Below are 22,441 nucleotides of genomic sequence, written 5' to 3'. Positions count from 1 at the left end.
GGGTCTGTTGTGTGCTTTTGATGCTACCAGAAGCGATCGTGGTGTTAAAACTGCAAACGTACCAGAGACAATACTGGAATTTATCGGTTAGCTGTAACTTCCAATACATTTTTTGGTGGTTTATCATTTATCTTAATCAAAGATAACTTTTCAGTTATCTGATTATCTGTTATCGAAGTTACTTTTTTGTTTATCTGTGCCCACCACTGGACATATGTTACCCCATATCTTGATAACTAAGCGTGACAGATGGTGCAAACTATTCCTTATGGAAACCTGATCCGCTCAACCAATAATTTGCGTCATGTTTTACCAAAACTGGAGCAAATTTAACTTTGACACCTGTACAAACTGAAATTGTCACCATCCTTGCTGTTTTTATGTCATAACTGCAGAACATGCAGTCACAGAAAGTCCAAACTATACCTTTTTGGAATCTTTATGATCAAGTATGTCATGTGTATACTTTTCAATATGATTGGAGCGTATTTCAGTTTTGACCCCTGTGAGTTCTTCGGTGACCCCAACCTGGCTACCACACTGGATGGCCACCGTACATGTTTGTGTGGGTCATGGCTCATTGAGGCTGGATTGTGTTGTTTAGTCCACATAAATGGTCCCAAAAACTGCTTGGCCTGTGGACCTTAAGGCCTGTCGGAATATTATGCTGCATAAATTTTAGGGAAACTCGTCTTTAGACCAGGATTTTGTTGCCTTCCAGCAGAACCGTATTCTGCCAGTGCAAGAACATGTGCTACTCAAACAAAATAACACTGCTGTGGTTGTGCAGTGCACGCCACGCTGCGTCAAGCAGAAGATAGTGCCCAGTAACATGTCGTGTTCAGTCGTTTCTTTCATCACACTTGTTGGAGTTGTCAGAAAGTCCTGAACTTTTTGGTTTGGGTGGAGTCAGACGTTCTTGATCAGAATGTGACTGGAGGAGTGCCGTTCTCAGCGTCCGTGCGTCCGGCTGTTTGTATGTTGCATCACAGTTGTGACAATAATCTGAGTGGCCTGAAGTCCAAGCTGCAGTCCTGGTGCAGTGGAGCGAACACCAAACCCATCCCGGACCACCTTACAGCTCTGAATCTCTTCTTGACATGCCCTGGGGCCGTGCCGTCCCCCTCGCTCCCACCAAAGAGAGCGGACTCAGAGAGGAGCTGAGTGCACTCTCCTCCTGAAAGCTCCTCAGCACCGCCGGGAAGAAGAACGGCGGCATAGAAAACACCGTGAAGAAGAGTGACTGGGAGGTGATGTCTGACAAGCAGAGCGCCGTCATTAGATCAGAGCCTCCTCTCGCCCTCTCTCTCCTCGCCACGCCAGGCGACACTTTGAGCGTAATGTGCAGCGACAGTGTGAGACCATGAAGAGTAGCTCCTGCTCGTTCCTCCTCCTCCTCCTCCTCATCCTCACTTTCTCCTGCAGTGACACGTCAGGCCTGGATCTCATTGGATCGTTTATCCCGCGCGCTTCTGCTGCTCTGCCCAGAGGGAAGTGTGAAAAGTGTGCGACAGAGCACACCATTGTGTGTGTGTGTGTGTGTGTGTGTTCAGCCTGTAAATGGGTTTTTTGTGGTGTTTTTTAGAGGCTGCACTTAACAGTTCGCTCAAGGGAAACTCGTAGGGTTGCAAAGGTTCACAGAGAAGGAGGGCGAGCCGAGAGAGAGAGAGGGAAAGAGAAGTGGGGCGAGAGAAAGAAAGATGGTCAAAGAGCGGCGGGAAGACGTTTTCTTTAATCTTCCGTCCCACATCTGTTTTAGGGACGCAGACGCACTTTGTGCATCAGAATGGACTCATGGCTGAAGACGACCTGCTTGGAACACGACTCCACAGAACTGCTGCTGGAAACCACACAGCCCACGCCATGAGTTGCCGGAACACACCAGCCCCACGCTATGAGTACCAGACCCACACAGCCCCACGGGTACCAGAACCACACAGCCCCACGCTATGAGTGCCGGAACCCAACAGCCCCACGCTATGAGTACCAGAACCACACAGCCCCACACTGTGAGTACCGGAACCACACAGGCCCCACGCTATGAGACCCAGAACCACACAGCCCCACACTATGAATACTGGAACCACACCGCCTCAGCCATGAGTACCAGAACACACAGCCCCACGCTAAGAGTACCGGAACCACACGGCCCCCACGGGTACCAGAACCCACGCCCCACACTATGAATACGGAACCACACGCCCCACGCTATGAGTACCAGACCCACACCCCCCACGCTAAGAGTACCGGAACCACACGGCCCCACGGGTACAGGGACCACACAGCCCCATGCTATGAGTACCGGAACCACACAGCCCCATGCTATAAGTACCGGAACCACACGGCCCCACATGTACCAGAACCACACAGCCCCACGGGTACCAGAACCACACAGCCCCACGCTATGAGTACCGGAACCACACGGCCTCACAGGTACTGGAACCACACGGCTCCATGGGTACCGGAACCACACAGCCCCCGCTATGAGTACTGGAACCACACAGCTCCCACGCTATGAGTACTGGAACCACACAGCCCCACGCTATGAGTACCGGAACCACACAGCCCCACGGGTACCGGAACACACAGCCCCACGCTATGAGTGCCGGACCACACATCCCCACGCTATGAGTACCAGAACCCACACAGCCCCACACTGTGAGTGCCGGGAACCACACAGCCCCACGCTATGAGTACCAGAACCACACAGCCCCCACACTATGATACTGGAACCACACGGCCCACGCTATGAGTACCAGAACCACACAGCCCCACGCTAAGAGTACCGAACCAACGGCCCCCACGGGTAACCAGAACCACACAGCCCCACACTATGAATACCGGAACCACACGTCCCCACGCTATGAGTACCAGAACCACAACGCCCCACGCTAAGAGTACCGGAACCACACGGCCCCACGGGTACAGGGACCACACAGCCCCATGCTATGAGTACCGGAACCACACAGCCCCATGCTAGAAGTACCGGAACCACACGGCCCCACATGTACCAGAACCACACAGCCCCACGGGTACCAGAAACCACACAGCCCCACGCTATGAGTACCGGAACCACACAGCCCCACGCTATGAGTACCGGAACCACACGGCCTCACAGGTACTGGAACCACACGGCCCCATGGGTACCGGAACCACACAGTCCCACGCTATGAGTACTGGAACCACACAGCCCCACGCTATGAGTACTGGAACCACACAGCCCCACGCTATGAGTACTGGAACCACACAGCCCCACGCTATAAGTACTGGGACCACACAGCCCCACGGGTACCGAACCCAGATGGCCCCACGGGTACCAGAACCACAACGGCCCCACGGGTACAGAACTACACGGCCCCACACTGAGTACCGAACCACCACAGCCCCACGCTATGAGTACCGGAACCACACAGCCCCACGGTACCAGAACCACACAGCCCCACACTATGATTACCAGAACCACACAGGCCTCACGGGTACCGAAACCACACAGCCCCACGCTATGAGTACCGGAACCACACAGCCCCACGGGTACCAGAACCACACAGCCCCACACTATGATTACCAGAACCACACAGCCTCACGGGTACCGGAACCACACAGCCCCATGGGTACCGGAACCACACAGCCCCACGCTATGAGTACTGGAACCACACAGCCCCATGGGTACCGGAACCACACGGCCCCACGGGTACCAGAACTACACGGCCCCACACTGAGTACCGGAACCACACAGCCCCACGCTATGAGTACCGGAACCACAACGGCCCCACGGGTACCAGAACCACACAGCCCCATGCTATGAGTACCTGGAACCACACGTCCCCACGGGTACCAAACCACACAGCCCCACGCTATGAGTACAAGAACCACACGGCCCCAACGGGTACCAGAACCACACAGCACCATGCTATGAGTACCGGAACCACAGCCCCACACTGTGAGTACCGGAACCAACACAGCCCCACACTATGAGTACCGGAACCACACGGCCCCACGGGTACCAGAACCACACAGCCCCATGGGTACCGGAACCACACAGCCCCACACTATGAGTACCGAACCACACAGCCCCACGCTATGAGTACTGGAACACCACAGTCCCCACGGGTACCGGAACCACAGAGCCCCACGCTATGAATAATGGAACCACACAGCCCCACGAGTACTGGAACCACAACGGCCCACGGGTACCAGAACCACACAGCACTACACTATGACCGGAACCACACAGCCCACGCTATAACCGGAACCACACAGCCCCATTGGTACCAGAACACATGACCCCACGGGTCCCAACCACACGGCCCCACAGTACCAGAACCATACAGCCCAATGCTATGTAGAACCAGAACAACACAGCCCCACGTGTACCGGAACCACACGGCCCCACGGGTACCAGAACCACACAGCACCACACTGAGTACCGGAACACACAGCCCTATGCTATGAGTACCAGAACCACACAGCCCCACACTATGATGAACCGGAACCACACGGCCCACGGGTACCAGAACTATACGGCCCACACTGAGTACCGGAACCACACAGCCCCACGCTATGAGTACCGGAACAACGGCCCCACGGGTACCAGAACCACACAGCCCATGCTATGAGTACCGGAACCACACACGGCCCCACGGGTACCAGAACCACACACCCCACGCTATGAGTACCAGAACCACACGGCCCCACGGGTACCAGAACCACACAGCCCATGCTATGAGTACCGGAACCACACAGCCCACGCTGTGAGTACCGGAACCACACAGCCCACACTATGAGTACCGGAACCACACGGCCCCATGGGTACCGGAACCACACAGCCCCATGGGTACCAAACCACACAGCCCCACACTATGAGTACCGGAACCACACAGCACCACGGGTACCGGAACCACAGAGCCCACGCTATGAGTACTGGAACCACACAGCCCCACGAGTACTGGAACCACACGGCCCACGGGTACCAGAAACCCACAGCACCACACTATGAGTACCGGAACCACACAGCCCCACGCTATAAGTACCGGAACCACACAGCCCATTGGTACCAGAACCACATGACCCCACGGGTACCAGAACCACACGGCCCCACAGTACCAGAACCATACAGCCCAATGCTATGAGAACCAGAACACAGCCCCACGTGTACCGGAACCACACGGCCCCACGGGTACCAGAACCACACAGCACCACACTGAGTACCGGAACCACACAGCCCTATGCTATGAGTACCAGAACCACACAGCCCACACTATGAGTACCGGAACCACACGGCCCCACGGGTACCAGAACCACACCGCCCATGCTATGAGTACCGGAACCACACAGCCCACGCTATAAGTACCGGAACCACACGGCCCCACTGTACCAGAACCACATGGCCCCACAGGTACCAGAACCACACAGCTCCCGCTATGAGTACCGGAACCACACTGCCCCATGCTATGACCGGAACCACACAGCCCCATGCTATGAGTACCGGAACCACACGGCCCACGGGTACCGGAACCACACATCCCCACGCTATGAGTACTGGACCACACAGCCCCCACGCTATAAGTACCAGAACCACACAGCCCCACGGGTACCGGAACCACACAGCCCCACGCTATGAGTACCAGAACCACACAGCCCCACACTATGAGTACCGGAACCACACAGCCCCACGGATACCGGAACCACAAGGCCTCACGCTATGTATCTGAACCACACAGCCCCACGGTATGATTACCGGAACCACACAGCCTCACGGGTACCGGAACCACATGGCCCCGCGGGTACCGGAACCACACAGCCCCATGCTATGAGTACTGGAACCACATGGCCCCACGGGTACCAGAACCACACAGCCCCACGCTATGAGTACTGGAACCACACAGCCCCAGGCTATAAGTACTGGAACCACACAGCCCCACGGGTACCAGAACCACATGGCCCCACGGGTACCAGAACCACATGGCCCCACGGGTACCAGAACTACACGGCCCCACACTATGAGTACCGGAACCACACAGCCCCACGCTATGAGTACCGGAACCACACGGCCCCACGGGTACCAGAACCACACAGCCCCACACTATGAGTACCGGAACCACACAGCCCCACGCTATGAGTACGGGAACCAGACGGCCCCATGAGTACCGGAACCACACAGCCCCACACTATGAGTACGGAACCACACAGCCCCACGCTATGAGTACCGGAACCACACAGCCCCATGAGTACCGAACCACACGGCCCCACGGGTACCGGAACCACACAGCCCCACACTGAGTACCGTAACAACACAGCCCCACACTATGAGTACTGGAACCACACGGCCCCATGGGTACCAGACCACACAGCCCCACACTATGAGTACCGGAACCACACGGCCCCACGCTATGAGTACCGGAACCACACGACCCCACACTATGAGTACCGAAACCACATGGCCCCACGCTATGAGTACCGAACCACACGGCCCACGCTATGAGTACCGGAACCACACGGGCCCACGAGCACCAGAACCACACTGCCCACAAGTATCGGAAACCACACGGGCCCACAAGTACTAGAACCATCTGCTGCTCCATGAGGTCAGCTGGCCGTTTCCTGTCTGATATGATCATTTCTTATGGTTTGTCCCGTTTTGATCGTGGTCGTGTTCCACGTGTGGATTTGGTTTTTATTTGGACATTCCGTGCAGAGAGCAGTCACATGACCACCGTCTGTCTTTGGGTTCTGGTGTGAATGAAAACATTCTGAGTGATCTTCTGTATGATGACGACATGAAACAGAAAAGTGTTGCCGCGTCACCGCGCTGCCTTTGGTGCCTCTCGCAGAACACGAGCAGCGTTTTTTGTCACACGTGTTCATGGGCTGTGACGACAGCGTGTTTTTTGGAGTGCGTACACGTGTATGCACACGTGGTGCTTACACTGGCTTTCATGTACACGCACACACTCACACACACTTTGCGTGTATCAATAAAATATGGCGGCATGAATTAGTGATGGGAACCATAATGGAGAGGCGGCTGAGCCGGTTTTCCCAACACGGCGTTCTGTGCACGCCGCAGCGTTTGTGTTCATCACTGCGAATACTCCATGCATCACTTTGCTCATAATTCCGTTCCAGTCAGTCAGCAAAAATGAGTTCTCAGGAATGTCAGGAATGTGGTGTGTGGCCTTGGAATGAATCTCAGATGAGGGTCAGACGTCATCCGTTATTGGTGTGCCGTGAACTCTGGTTTTTGGAGGTGATGTGGTTCTGGTGCATCTTCAGAACTGATTCCAGGCCGCAGTACTTCCCTTCGGGTCAAGTGCACGTTCCTGCTCCAAGTGAAGTCTGGAGTGTGAGCGCAGTCATCTGATTGGAGCATCAACAGGCATGTGGGCGTACTTCCAACAGCACAGAGTGCAAAATTATAATCCTCTAAAATCCAATTCAAGTCAGTTTTTTCAAGCAACATTTAAAATTACCTGAAGATGTGCAGGAAGTAAACACACTATGTTGTATAAAGCTCATTAGGAACCGTGGCGCTCACAGTGGAGGGACTCCTCATGCTAACATTAGCCCTTTAGCATTGTGTTATGTGATGCTAATTAGTTTTCATGGTAACTTAAGCCGTTAGCATTGGGTTGTGTGACGCTCTTTCACATTATTTTATGTGAGGCTAGCTAGTTTCCATGCTAACATTAGCTTGTTAATATCACGTTAATGATGCCCTTAGCATCAGGTTATGCAGCACCAGTTAGCATCATGTTGTATGATGCTAACAGGTTTTCATGCTAAAATTAGTTTGTTAGCATCACATTATGTGGTACACGTTAGCATCGCGTTATATGACACTAGCAAGTTTTCAAGACACATGAAGGACTAAATCCACGGGGAATCACTGTTTTAAGGCATTTCCTTCGCTCGGGTTCTTAGTTACCATGTGTTCATTTTTTAAACGCGTTATAAACCATAAACGCTAACGTCAGGCGGGATGTCAGCACCATTAAACCCAGCTACAAGCTAATTGTACAACATATTATTTCATACGGTAACATTATTGGAGTAAGGAAACAATTCTGCAACACACTGAGAACATTTACTGATTATCAGATGTAACTGGATAAAGTATAATTTGGAAGGTTCTTGAACATGTTTCTCAGTATTTTTTCAATAATTTCTTGAAGAAAAGACTAACGATTCCACAGATTGTAGACAAATTTATTTCAGAAATACTACAACAAAAGAACCTGATAAAATGTTTAGCTACTGTTATTTAAGAGATTTACTTTATTCATTTAATTTATGAAAATATGGATTTTAAATGTTTTTATTTGTGGGGGATTTAGTCTGGATTAGAGTGGATTAATAACCCCACGGGGATTACACCAGTGAAAATCTTAATTTGACAGTGTGGGTTCCAGCCTTCTCTCCCGTAATGAACTTTGTGTGGTGACACAAACAGTGAGATCACGGAGCGGAGCAGCTGAAGAGTTTCCGTTCCAGGTTGGTGGTTCCAGCCCTCAGGGACCAGCTCTGACATCCTGAAGAACCTCAAAGTCAAAGTGCTGCTGCGTCACGTAGGAAGGAGCCGTTTGTGGTTTAAGCGTCTCATTAGGGCAGCTCCTGGACGTGTTCTTCTGAAGGTTTTCCAACCGCATTGGACAGGGAGGTCGACCCACAACACGCTGAAAGATACATGACTGAACCTGGGAACACATCGGGTTTCCCCACCAGGAACCAGAGCCTGAAAGTCTGGACGGCCACACTTACTGTGTGCTGCTGAAACCACAACCCCGGCCTGGATCACACAGGGAAATTATTGGCTAGGTGGATCAGATCATCAGTAATTACAGCTTCGCTTAATACTCCATAAAAGTGGAGCTCCGCCCCCCAAAAAAAAAAAATAAATAAATAGCAACGAGGGGTACAGACACTAACACGACTCATTTCTAAGTTGGCCAAAGTTGAACCGGACTTTATGTGAGCAGGTGGCTCAGTGGACAAGGAGCCGGACTGCTCCATCTGGATCGTGTCAGCCCAGTAGGTCAGGGGGTCCCAGCTGGGGAAGTAACCTGCAATGAACTGGTGTCACCTGCAGGGGAGTCGTACACTCTCATCTGCTTCAGATTACAGAATCTGGAGATAAAGACTACAGGCCTCAGGATCTTCCAGGATTTAGGTCACATTCAGACTGTCAGACGGAATCCAGTTGTTTTGTTTAATCACGTCCAGATTGGTATTGAGATCGATTTTTCTTTTATTTTTTATAAAAAAAAACAAACATGGAAATGTGATTTTCTGTTGAAGCCACATACAGATGTGGTTTCAATTCTGATTGTGATCTAATTTCTATGGCAGAACTCTTAAGTTGAGATACGCTCACAAGTTATTTCCACCAATCTTGTCTTGCAGGTCATTTGGTGGAATGTCGAGAGCGTGACAACATACTGAGCCTCACGCCGAGTGCGTGAAACCTGACAGGACCGTGATTAAGGCGTGAGAGCTCTGCCATGGATGTGTTTTAGTCTGAACGGTCTGATCGTTTCAGAATGTCTTTTGCATTGCACTGCCCCTCACTACTCCAGTCAGTTTAACTTGGCCCAATTAAATTGCTCACTGCTCACGTCAAAAAAAGAAAACAAAACCTTCGACACAAGGTGTTTGTGTGCATTGACGTGCTGTCGGGCGAGAGCCATCCTTCAGTAAAACAGCCAGGGGGGGGGGTGACAAAAACTACACACATACACACACACACACACACACACAGCCATCACCTGACAGCAGCACAGATACATAAAAGTACTTCTAAACTCTCTGAGACGGGATCCAGATCAGTCTGTGTGTGTTTTGTTGCAGCGTGACACAGGCAGCAGTCCTGTGACTGTTTTTATGTTTGACGGCATTACTATAGCAACCGATGTGGATAGAGGGAAACGTGGACTGTCACAACGGACACACAGTTCAGATCTGATCTCTCACTGTATATAATGTGAACAGTGTCAGTCAGTGAGATCGGATTTAATCAGATAAGCAGTAAATCTGGATTGAACTGGAATTCTGAACAAGCCGGGCTTCTTAATGCGTTAGCTTTCATTCATTGTACAGTTGTTGGCGCAACGAGCAGAAGCGTAACAAACTGTAAAACCCTCCTGTGAACTGTTGCGTGTTAGCAGTTAGCTTCTCCATGCAAACCCTAGCGCTGCACCTCGTCTCCTCTGTACGAACAAACGCTACAAAAGTAAAAATTTTGTCAGCTGCATGTAAGCCCTCGCTAGCTACAGCTCAGAGTGCGTCGAGTACTTTGCTGCTGCGCTCCAGCTGAGGGGGAGGTAGCAGGTAGCAGGCCTACCTGTGGATTGACTTCACGATGTCACTGAGCCCCGCCTCTTGCCCCTCCCCCTTCTGCCTCTTTTGCTCTCTTTACATTCATCCTTCATATAACAGAAGGTAAAGAACCGTGGCCCTTAAAAAGATGTTGTTTGAGTCCGTCTGACCACATGAGCAGATTTGTCCCTTTGATGAGCAGCTTTTCTAAAGCACTCTGATATAATGGACGCTTGTCTTTGTCCCCTGCTGGTCCACACGCAGCCTTTCAGAGCGTCTCTTTAGAGAAGGTTCCCTGTGTGACCCGCCTGCGGCTTTGTTGACTCTCTCTGCCTTTGACTTGTGTTTATCTCTGGTTAAAGTACCCATAATGCACTGGAGCTGGAGGTTTGTTGTCCGTCCGCGCTGCAGACCAACACGACCTCGTCGCTTTCAGGTTTAGCACCTGTTCCAGGTAAACTGCTGTGGAGCCCGTCTTTGTGTCTGACTGAACACGCCCATTTGTTCTTCACGGATCAGTGCAGTGCCTGAACTTACTACCCGAACCACTGATATTACAGGTACTGCTACCCGGACCATTAGTGGCTGTTGGTGCTGGTACCACTGCCCGGTACCAACTGGCATTCAGAGACACGGGTGTTTTAGTAAATTCCCTCAGGGAACATAATGGGGTTTTGGGGTTGACTCAGAGTCAGCGTTGTGTCCACTGATATCCGTGTGTCTCTGTTTGGGCATGACGTAATGCACGTCCTGAGGATGTGATGCTGACAGACAGCCTCCTGACACTGTGTGGACCAACCGTCTCCTCAAAAGACACCAGCAGCCTCTTTCAGCTGAGACCAGCCGTCCTGTCCGGAACTATCCGCACAGGTCCGACACGCGTGTCACAGGACATCAAGGCATGTTTGGTTTGGACATTTCAAAGGGCTGCACACACGGATCTCTTTTCCAGCCACGGGGAAATCTTTGCTTACGTACACAGGTAGAACCGCTCCAGCCTGCTGACTGCCGTTTTTACTTTGAGTGTGTTGAAAAGATGAATTTCTGCAAACCCAGAACTCGGAGACCAGCTCCTTCAACAGTCCCACGTTTCACCCCGGGTCAGAAGAATCCAGCTTCAGACCCGTGTTAGTGCGACCAGCAGTTAAACCATTCTGTGGAGCTTTACTTCCTGGTTCTCTTCAGTTCAGACCTTTTTGTGCATGTGTGGGGGTTTTTTTGGGGGGGGGGGGGGTCACATTAGTGATGAAACAGAGGTGGAGCAACAACCTGCATTTAATTTTCGGCAACAACAGACAAGTGGACACTACACCACCACCAGGCTATTTTATAGAAATGGTGAGCGACGCGACACGGTGACCATCAATCCAAGTGAAGGCAGCGTGACGCACGTTTGTTACTCACCTGACAAAATAATCCAGCAAGGCAGCGTACGCTCCCAGAAAGCTGTATGTCGGTATAATATAAAATGTAAACTATAAAATGTTTAACATTTTTTTCCTTCTTACATTTTCTAAAAATTAGCAAGAATGTAACGGCGCATAAGTTCTGCCAGAAGCTTTCATTCAGATTCACTTAACAGGAAGCAGCTGGTCCCCTTTTTTGTCGTCAACTCATGACCAATAGGAAACAGATGTTATTTAAAAATCTCAGTTCTAACTCAGGTCTCTGCTGCTTGCAGTCACTGAAATTCTGCCTCCTCTTCCCCACTGTCACCAAGAGAAAATGCACTGCATTTATGTGGTGCTTTTATGGTCAAAGCATTTTACAGTGATGCCTCACATTCAGCCAGTCCCACTCACATACCGTTACTCACTAAACATAGGGAGCAACATGAGGATTAAAGAACTCGGCCAATGGCTCTGAGTGATTTTCCGGTCTAACAGGGATTTGAATGGAGGATCCTCTGGTCTCAAACCCACCGCTTTAACACCTTAACCATCACCTCCCCAGTCAGTCCCTGTTTGATGCCTGGGTGGGCTCCACCCCGACTCCTTCCGACGGCAGGGTTCAAGATCAACATACCTCTTTACCGTTGTGACAGGGACCCCCAGAGACTTCTAACATTCTGTATGACATTACCATGGATTACCTTTGTAACTGCTTCTTGTCTGCTGGGTCATAACAGTAAAACAAACACTTTAAATGTAAAATCCCTATTTTTGTAAGCAGATGATACCTTTGAGGTGATCCACAGGACATCTTACCATTAACCAGATATTAGCATGCTAACTAGTAATACAGGAGCGTCACCGTGAAACACATTTTGCTGAAATAAATCAGTTGAACTTTGGTTCCCTCCACCAGTCATGGACAAAGAAAAACCTCAGTGACCACGTCACGTTTTTGCACGTTCTTTATAATCTATCTTTAAATATTATACGACAATACACCAAGTAACCACAAGCTGGCCACACCCCGGGAACGCCCATCAAGCCATAAACACCAACTGCTTGTTGCCCTCATCGTCGACTCTGAAGCGATGGTAGATGTGGGTTCTTGTCCTTCTGTCTGTTGTCTTTGTGATGGATGTTCAATCTGCCCGACATGTTCTTCGCTTGGTCTGTTGTTTGCCGAGATCCGAACCCTGTAAGGAGACAAACAGGAAGAGACCGGATGGATCTGCATGTGTAAAACAAACATTATGTATTTGGAGTCACTAATAAAAGACCTGTTAATCAGTTTGTCTGTGATAATGGTTTCCCCGACGGTTCTAGAGTTTTCTTGATCATCCATCGATCTCATCCTGGTTGTTTGGATCCAGACTTTGAATTCTGTCACATTCAGCCGAACGCTGGCTCTCGTGCCGACTCTGGTTCTGCTGTTTCTCATTCCGAGGAGAAACAGTAGGTCTATAAAGCGCTTCTACGCAGTGTCCAGTTGCGAGGTGGCTGTCAGTCTGCTTTGGCGAACGTCAGGTCAGCACTCGGTTTTCATTACAGGCCTAATTCAAAGCGGGCCTGGTGGAGTGTCGGGGTGTCCCGGCCTGTTGTTGGTACCCTTTATAGCACACTTTAATGAGCGGCGGCTGGGAGCGCGGCCCTCAGCTGAGCCCACCAACTACAATATACGGTCAAGGAAGATGAAGAGAAAGTCCCTGCTCAGGATCTGGAAATGCCTCCATGAATCACCCGCGTTCTTTTTCATTTGTTCCTTAATCACGTAAGCTGTTGACTGTTGTGATTGATGGCGGCGGCTGTGCTTTCAGCCTGTGGAGTTCACATGTGAAACCGTTGTACGTTTTCATTACAGGCCGTGGTCTTTGGTCCGGATGCCTCTGAAAACTGTTTCAGGCTCGTCTCTGCCTGTGTGAATCTTCTAGAAACACGACGAGCCGCTTCAAAAGCTGTTTGACAAAAAGATGAAAGAACCGTCATTTGTGCTTGAGACCATGCGTATGTAACATACGTGCTTGTTATGGCGGGATGCCTGGTCCAGGGCTGGACTTCGGGGTGCCAGTGTGGTTGGCTAAGGCAGGCAGTTGGATCACCACGTGCCCGGACTGTTCTTATCCAGGTTCTAAATTCCTCACACACTCTCCGCTCTGAGCGCGAGAGCATCACAGCTAAGCTAGCTGATACCCAAGAGCTGAATCCTGGTTTCTAGAACTGTCCAACTGGTTGCTTTCAGAAATGTGTTTTATTGCTGAGCTGTGTTGAGGTGTTAGTGATGTCATGATGACAGTCTCTGTCCTTTTTAGCAGTGATGTTTTGGAATGGTGTTTTAGCCCCATGTTTGAATAGACGCTCGTCAGTGGCATCCAGCAAAGATCAAAGTTCAGGTCAGCGATGACGGCGCCATCAACTGGAATACATTAGCACCTCTCTGCTTTTAAACAAGTGTTGCAATTTTTATCCTGCACTCTGGCAAAGCAGGATATTGTCATCAGTCCTGTGTGTGTCTGTCTGTGATAACTAAACAGCAGCTTCATGGATTTTCACCAAACTTGGTGGGAACATTACTTGGACAGATGTCTCAAGATGATTAACTTTTGGAGAGAAAAAACTCCAATTAAAATCTCCAGCTTTTGTTGGCTTCTGGTTTATTCTTCTCTACAAGAGTCAAGACAGAAGTCAGACTACCAGAGCAAGAATTTTAGCTGAGGAAGCTTCTGTGATTTGAAGCGAAACGTCCTCACGTCAAGCAACCCAGTCCAGTCGAAGATTCAAGCTTCTCTACTATGGAAACCACCTGGACAACTGAGAGCCTACACAGAAACATTGCGACCAACTGTGAGCATGAGGCCCTGGCACTGGTACGTAAGCTGGAAAAGACTGCTAAAAAGATAGCTAACTTTAGAAACCACTTAAGATTTAACCTGAGATGCAAACAAAACAGTGTTATTCCCAAATGCATGAAGCAAAAGGCACTAGAAGCAGGTCACACAGCAGAAAAGATCCAGCACAGTTACCTTAGGAGGATTTTGGGTCTTAGAATTAGAAGGCTTCATTTTAAATATTAGACCTCCAAAATAATCTTGATAGTCTTTACAAAAGGTTAGAAACTTTAGTGGGGGAAGAGGCCCATAATAAGATCACGAATTTCATAGTTAAAATTCAATGTCTGAGCATTTAAAAAGTAAGGAGCGGCAAATCAGGAAGTTTCACAACCTTTTAGTGCAGAAAAGGCATACTTTCAGTGGGAGTATTCTCAAAGATACACCCAGACAAATTAGTGACAACAGGGAAAATTGGGTAAAGAATCTCTCCAACAGGGTTCTTACACAGACAGAAAAGGATGTGCTCGCTAAAGGACTAAATTTCTCAGTGACCCCTAAACATATACCGACAGTAGATTACATCACTGCAGTAGAGTCAGCCATTAAACATAACAGTTTGTCAGAGTCAGAAGCTGGGGACCTCCGACTAAGAGTCACAGCAGTGCTAAGTGCTAAGCCTCCTCAGTCCAACATCACAGGAGAAGAACGGAAAGCTTTGTCAGCACTGCAAAAGGACCAAAGCATCCTTATCCTGCCAGCGGATAAAGGCAGATGCACTGTGGTCCTGAACGCATCGGACTACGAGGCCAAGATCAACAACTTGCTCAGTGACTCCAGTACATACGAATGTCTGAAGAGAGACCCCACGAGTGGCTATAAGAAGAAAATCATTAGCTACCTCCAAAACCTGGAGAAAGAGGGACTCATCGACAGGCAGACATACTACAGACTGTACCCTGGGGACACCACTCCATGCATCTATGGACTGCCCAAAGTCCACAAACAGGACGTGCCACTCAGGCCTATTGTATGTAGCACAGATTCCACCCCATACAATTTGGCTAAGCACCTCAAGTGGATTTTGGCTCCTCTAGTGGGTAACTCAGACCACCATGTGGAGAACACACAAGATTTTGTGAACAAGATGAAGGACCTACAGCTGGAGGCAGATGAAACAATTGTGTCTTTTGATGTGACTTCGTTGTTCACCTGCATCCCCACCGTTGAGGCCGTCTCAGCTGTGAGGCAGAGACTGCTGGAGGATGTGTCTCTACTTGAAAGGACCAAACTCACACCAGACTACATCTGCCAACTCTTGGAGATCTGTCTTAACACCACGTATTTCCTGTTTAGGGGGAATTACTACAGGGAGATCCATGGTTGTGCGATGGGGTCTCCGGTATCCCCCATTGTGGCCAATCTGTACATGGAGCGAGTGGAGAAGACAGCCTTGACATCGTTCACGGGCATCTCTCCCAGTCACTGGTTCAGATATGTTGATGACACATGGGTTAAAATCAAGCAACAGGAGGTCGAGGACTTTAGAGAACACATCAGCTCGGTGGATTCCAATATCAAGTTCACACGTGAGGATGCCAGAAACAACCATTTAGCCTTCTTGGACTGTGATGTTACGATTGGAGAGAACAGGCAGCTCCAGACAGGGGTTTACAGAAAACCAACTCACACTGACCAATATCTGCTCTTTGGCTCAAACCACCCCCTTGAACACAAGCTCGGGGTGATCAGGACTCTTCAACACAGAGCCCTACAGGTGCCCACAACTGCAGAGGGAAGGGCTAAAGAACAACAACTTGTACGGAAAGCCCTCACAATATGTGGGTACCCACGATGGTCCCTGGACAAAGTGCAGAAGTCCCAGAAAACAAACAGACCAGATAGACAGGAGACGGAGACAAGAAGAAGAGTGTCTCTCCCTTATTTAGAGTAGGGGAAAAACTACAGAGGATCTTCAGACAGCACAAAATCCCAGTTTACTTTAAACCGGTTAACACCTTGAGACAGAAATTAGTTCACCCTAAGGACATGATCCCTAGTTACAAACAGAGCAATGTAGTGTATCATATCAGATGTCAGGAAAACTGTAATGAACACTACATAGGTGAGACTAAGCAACCTTTACACAAAAGGCTATACCAGCACCGCAGAGAGGGCACCAGTGGACCTCAGTCTGCAGTTCATCTCCACCTGAAAGACACTAACCACACGTTTGAGGACAAAGAAGTTAAAATCTTAGCCAGAGAGAAGAAATGGTTTGAGAGAGGTGTCAAGGAAGCATTCTTTGTAAAACAGTTGAAACCCAGCCTCAACCGGGGGGCGGGTCTCAGACACGCTTTGTCCCCTGTTTACAATGGGGTACTCAGGTCAAAGCAGTTTCAGTCTTTTGTTCATGGTAATGAGTCATTCACGTCATCAGGAGAGTTGTCAAGGGAGCCATCAGGGGAGGCTTCCATCCCATCATTAGGAGAGTGCTAACTAGCGCACAATAGGTGCTAATTAGACCTGTTGTTTAGTCACTAGCCTATAGCAGTCGGCCTCTCGGTAGGTGGGATCTGGTTAGGTTAAAAACTCCAGCTTTTGTTGGCTTCTGGTTTATTCTTCTCTACAAGAGTCAAGACAGAAGTCAGACTACCAGAGCAAGAATTTTAGCTGAGGAAGCTTCTGTGATTTGAAGCGAAACGTCCTCACATCAAGCAACCCAGTGCAATCGAAGATTCAAGCTTCTCTACTATGGAAACCACCTGGACAACTGAGAGCCTACACAGAAACTTTTGGAGAGAACTGGACAAAAGTTGAGGTTAAAGGCCAGGGTTAAACATATTTTATACTGTATCTATATCCAAGAGTGCTGCAGAGATAACCTAAAGTTTATATTGACCAGCAAAATATTTGTGATTGATTGGTCACATTGAATCTTCAGTTCAATTCTATGTATTTGTATTAAATCACAATGCAGGTCGTCTCAAGGTGCTTCACAGGAGCAGGGTCCAAAAGACCAGACCCAACTACAGCCATTTAAAACATCAACAAAAAGCAACACAAAATAAATGAGATCTGTTACACCTAAATGATGAAAGTAAAATTGATAAAACAAACAATAAAATTCAATAAAATACAATTTAAACAGTTAAAATAAGGTAAAAGTAAAATCAAAACCACTAAATCCGTGTCACTTATAAGAAACAGAGAACATCAGTCGAGATGTTTCTTGGCAAAATGTTCCACAGAAAAGGTGCCCGATAAGAAAAGGTCCTGTGACCAGCTGACTTCACCTTCAAAACAGACAAACCTGGATCCTGAGAATGGAGACACCACCGGCTACATATGATGTAAGAAAATCAACCAATCAGAAATCAGACCAATCAGATCACAGAGTCCATGAAAAGCTTCACGTTATAACAAAACTTTGTCATACTAAGCGTAAACAGGAATCCAGTGAAGGAGATCAGAGCGTTTACCGGCCATATAACACGTATCAGACACAGAGGTGTCCCGCTGAGCCGAGCACGGCGGCTTTGCAGCCGCCAATCATTAATTACAAAAGAAAGACGTGATCAGTGGACAGACTTATAACCCCCCCCCCCAAACAAGCCATCAGTGGAGATAAAGTCGAGATGTCTGAACATTTGCCACAGTCCCTCCACAAACCAACTAACCAAACTGGACATGTGGGTGTTCCCACTGGGAGCATCACCACAGCAACACTAACCTGATTTGCATATTGATTGTGTCACTGGGTCAGTGAGAGTAAAGTCACGTTTTGGCTCATGGAGACTATATGATGCGAACTCAGCAATTAAAATTCTGACGCAACCTGAACCTACTCTGAGTCACTTGCTGGGCTCCACGTGACCTCACTGTTTGGGTCTCGAGGTCACCCGGTGCAGGTTTTTACCCACAACCGTTCAAAGGTTCTGTGACTTTACAGCTTTCTGTGAGAGCTGTCAATCAACAGAGAACAGACAAATCGCTTTAGTGATGTCATAAGGTAAGAATGAGATCAAAGGAAAACATTCCCTCTGATCATCTTTCCCTGACCCGAGGAACAACTCTCCAAGTTTTTGTCCACTTGTTGTTGAGATGGACAGTCAAGTCCATATGTATTTGGACAGTGATAGTTTTTATAATGTCAGCGAAAATGAGAAAATAAAATGTCAACTTTTAGCTCAGATTCAAAAGTATCACATTAAACATTTAGGAATTACAGGCATTTTTATCCACAGTTCATAAATAATTGGACAAACTACATACGAGGATTATTGTTTATACAAATCATCACTTTTACAGCCAGTTTTTTTTTTTTGGAGTCTGCGGATGAACACCTGAACATTTTCTTGAACTTCATTTCCATAAATTATTAAGAAAAACAAAGTTTAGTACAGTTGGTAAATCTGTCTGTCAGAGGTAGTTCTCAAAATCTGAGTGATCATGCAAGGATACGAGTGAGGGAAGCCAACAAGACAGCTCTGAGGAGTTACAGGCTTCTGTGGCTCTGACTGTAGAACCTGTGCATAGTGTCTGCTGCATCTCCACTTATACATCTTCATGGAGGAGAAGAGGAGGTTTTTAGTGTGCTGTTGACTCCAGTTTGCCACAAGGCACATGGGAGGCCAGGGCGGTGGTTTAATGTGATTTGCTGTGTGGCTCCTGCAGACTTTGATGCTCATGCAGACGTGTTGCTGTGAGAGCACTCATACGACCTGGTCTTTCTGCAGCCTGACTTTTCACAGCACATCAGGATCATCTCCAGCAGACGTTAATGAGCTTTGCTGCTCATGTGGCCTCAGTCGGCCAACTGGACGGCTTCCTGTGGACTGAAGGAGTCACGCAGCTGCTGACGTGAAAACACCATTCAGACGCTACAAACGTTCATGTTTGGTTTTTTATGTTGAGATTTAGGGCAAAGAAAGTCGAGTCTTACATTTTGTCTGATCTGGTCACAAGACACAAAACAAATCAAGTGATTGAGTGTCTGGTCTCTTCAAATCAAGTGTCAATTCAAGTCTCAGATTTTTCAAAGTAAACCTCACGTCTCATGAAACCGAGTCTTCAGTCGTGTTGTTACAGTCCATCCATCCATTTTCTTCCACTTCATCCGAGGTTGGGTCGCGGGGGCAGCAGCTCAAGCAAAGCAGCCCAGATCTCCTGCTCCACACACACCTCCCCCAGCGTCCAGGATGAAAATCAGCACCTCCAAATCCGAGGCCATGGTTCTCGACTGGAAAAAGGTGCTTTGCCCTCTTCAGGTCGGTGGAGTGTCCTTGCCTCAAGTGGAGGAGTTTAAGTATCTCGGGGTCTTGTTCACGAGTGAGGGACGGATGGAGCGTGAGCTTAATAGATGGATCGGTGCAGCATCTGCAGTGATGCGGTCGCTGTATCGGACCGTCGTGGTGAAGAGAGAGCTGAATAGGGGGGCAAAGCTCTCGATTCGAGCCGCTGCTCCTCCACGTTGAAAGGAGTCAGTTGAGGTGGCTCGGGCATCTTTTCCGGATGCCCCTGGACGCCTCGCTGGCGAGGTGTTCCGGGCACGTCCCATTGGAAGGAGGCTCCAGGGAAGACCCAGGACACGTTGGAGGGACTACGTCTCTCAGCTGGCTTGGGAACGCCTCGGGGTTCCCCCGGAGGAGCTGGGGGAGGTTGTTACAGTGTTAATTTAATTTAATAACTTATCAGCTGTCATTTAAAAGTAAAACATCCGGACAGGATCTTTGGGTCCTGAAGGAGTGACTTTGTGTCTAGTGGACGGTTACGTAGTGAGACTCAGATGAGGAGGATCACACTGTGAGGGAACATCAGACACCACATTTAGTCCATGTGGGGAGTTTCTCTGGACATGATCCAGGACACAGGTGTGTTCAGGACCCCAGAGACTGGAGAAAGTCTCTGGGGTCCTCCCAAAAGTAACCATGGTTACTTTTGGGAGGAGTGGATAGATCAGTTGTCTGCCTGGGTGGTTGCCATGCAGGACCTAAGGTGGTTCCGTGGTGTAGTGGATGATCCCAGCGCAGGTTCTCAGACTGGACTTGGTTCCAGTGTCAGGATGGATTTTAATTGGGAATTAATTCACATGTCAAAGTTGGGGTCCGGCGCTGTGGTCCCGGCGCTGTGGGTCTGGCGCTGTGGTCCCGGCGCTGTGGGTCCGGCGCTGTGGTCCCGGCGCTGTGGGTCCGGCGCTGTGGTCCCGGCGCTGTGGTCCCGGCGCTGTGGTCCCGGCGCTGTGGTCCAGGCGCTGTGGGTCCGGTGCTGTGGGTCCGGCGTTGTGGTCCCGGCGCTGTGGGTCCGGCGCTGTGGGTCCGGCGCTGTGGGTCCGGCGCTGTGGTCCCGGCGCTGTGGGTCCGGCGCTGTGGTCCCGGCGCTGTGGTCCCGGCGCTGTGGGTCCGGCGCTGTGGTCCCGGCGCTGTGGGTCCGGCGCTGTGGGTCCGGCGCTGTGGTCCCGGCGCTGTGGGTCCGGCGCTGTGGGTCCGGCGCTGTGGTCCCGGCGCTGTGGGTCCGGCGCTGTGGTCCCGGCGCTGTGGTCCCGGCGCTGTGGGTCCGGCGCTGTGGTCCCGGCGCTGTGGGTCCGGCGCTGTGGTCCCAGCGCTGTGGGTCCGGCGCTGTGGTCCCGGCGCTGTGGTCCCGGCGCTGTGGGTCCGGCGCTGTGGTCCCGGCGCTGTGGTCCCGGCGCTGTGGGTCCGGCGCTGTGGTCCCGGCGCTGTGGGTCCGGCGCTGTGGTCGGGCTTTTTATTGTAGCTTCTGTAAGCTGCTGAAAAGCCTGAGATGAAAGGCGGCGCCTGATCCACCTGATTATGTAACGCCTCCGGCTTTTCAGTGAGACTTAACCCCTCACGGCCTCCGGCTCTGATGTCTGTTTGGGTCCAAGTAAATGTGACAGCCACAGTCCTGATCCAAGGACCTGGCAACCGAGAATTTTCAGTACAGAATTTAAAATGTCTTGAGAAATCAGTTCAAATCAACCAGCTTTTTATAAGTAGAATATTTTATAAAATCCAAAAAAGTATCAAATGTACATTTTAAGGAGGAGGGGAGGAGTCTGTACTTTGCACATCACACATTGTTTTGACCTTTACCCTCAATTGACCTTGACTCAGGACAGTGAAATAGTTTATTTTCTAAACTCTGATAGTAACAGTGAGCAGAGGAACATTTAGAATGAATGAATTTATTCAGCGCACACAGATCCAAAACTACAAAAAACTTACAAATAAAGAAAAAAATCCAACAAACACACCCATGCAAGCATGAGTGTCAGCAAAAGCTATCCAGGGTTGGGACCAGGAAGCAGAGTTGTAGTCTTACACACCTCTCTGCAGCTTCTCTCCCCCTGCCATCCCCTCGTTGCCCCATCCCCGTAGAGACGGTGCCTGCTCCCAGACCACCAATAACCAGCAAAAATCTATTTAAGCATAAAAATTCAAAAAGAAAAAATAATATAGCACCTTCAACTGCACCACAGACTAAAACAGTTAAATGTGGTCTATTAAACATTAGGTCTCTCTCTTCTAAGTCCCTGTTAGTAAATGATATAATAATTGATCAACATATTGATTTATTCTGCCTAACAGAAACCTGGTTACAGCAGGATGAATATGTTAGTTTAAATGAGTCAACACCCCCGAGTCACACTAACTGTCAGAATGCTCGTAGCACGGGCCGGGGCGGAGGATTAGCAGCAATCTTCCATTCCAGTTTATTAATTAATCAAAAACCCAGACAGAGCTTTAATTCATTTGAAAGCTTGACTCTTAGTCTTGTCCATCCAAATTGGAAGTCCCAAAAACCAGTTTTATTTGTTATTATCTATCGTCCACCTGGTCGTTACTGTGAGTTTCTCTGTGAATTTTCAGACCTTTTGTCTGACTTAGTGCTTAGCTCAGATAAGATAATTATAGT

At 49.4% G+C, this 22,441-nt stretch overlaps 2 protein-coding genes and 1 long non-coding RNA gene across 3 annotated transcripts in view; 2 read left to right on the top strand and 1 right to left on the bottom strand.

The window, feature by feature from the left end:
* Window positions 1-22,441, top strand: part of bcas3 (BCAS3 microtubule associated cell migration factor) — a 700,663-nt gene that overhangs the window by 672,793 nt on the left and 5,429 nt on the right.
* LOC117509360 lies at window positions 1,742-20,552 on the top strand. Its single transcript, XR_004560387.1, has 3 exons — window positions 1,742-1,752; window positions 13,962-13,971; window positions 20,255-20,552. It is a non-coding gene; the product is annotated as an uncharacterized LOC117509360 (long non-coding RNA).
* The window catches only part of LOC117509358, a 37,397-nt gene continuing 25,930 nt past the window's right edge, over window positions 10,975-22,441 (bottom strand). The window contains exon 2 of the transcript XR_004560385.1: window positions 10,975-12,898. The gene's annotated coding sequence lies outside the window, so the exon portion shown is untranslated. The remainder of the gene's footprint in view (window positions 12,899-22,441) is intronic.

This window comes from Thalassophryne amazonica, chromosome 4 (genome assembly GCF_902500255.1).
Source record: "Thalassophryne amazonica chromosome 4, fThaAma1.1, whole genome shotgun sequence".
Classification (NCBI taxonomy): Eukaryota; Metazoa; Chordata; class Actinopteri; order Batrachoidiformes; family Batrachoididae; genus Thalassophryne; species Thalassophryne amazonica.
The sequence above is the reverse complement of the archived record's forward strand: the minus strand, read 5'-3'. Positions and strand labels throughout refer to the sequence as shown.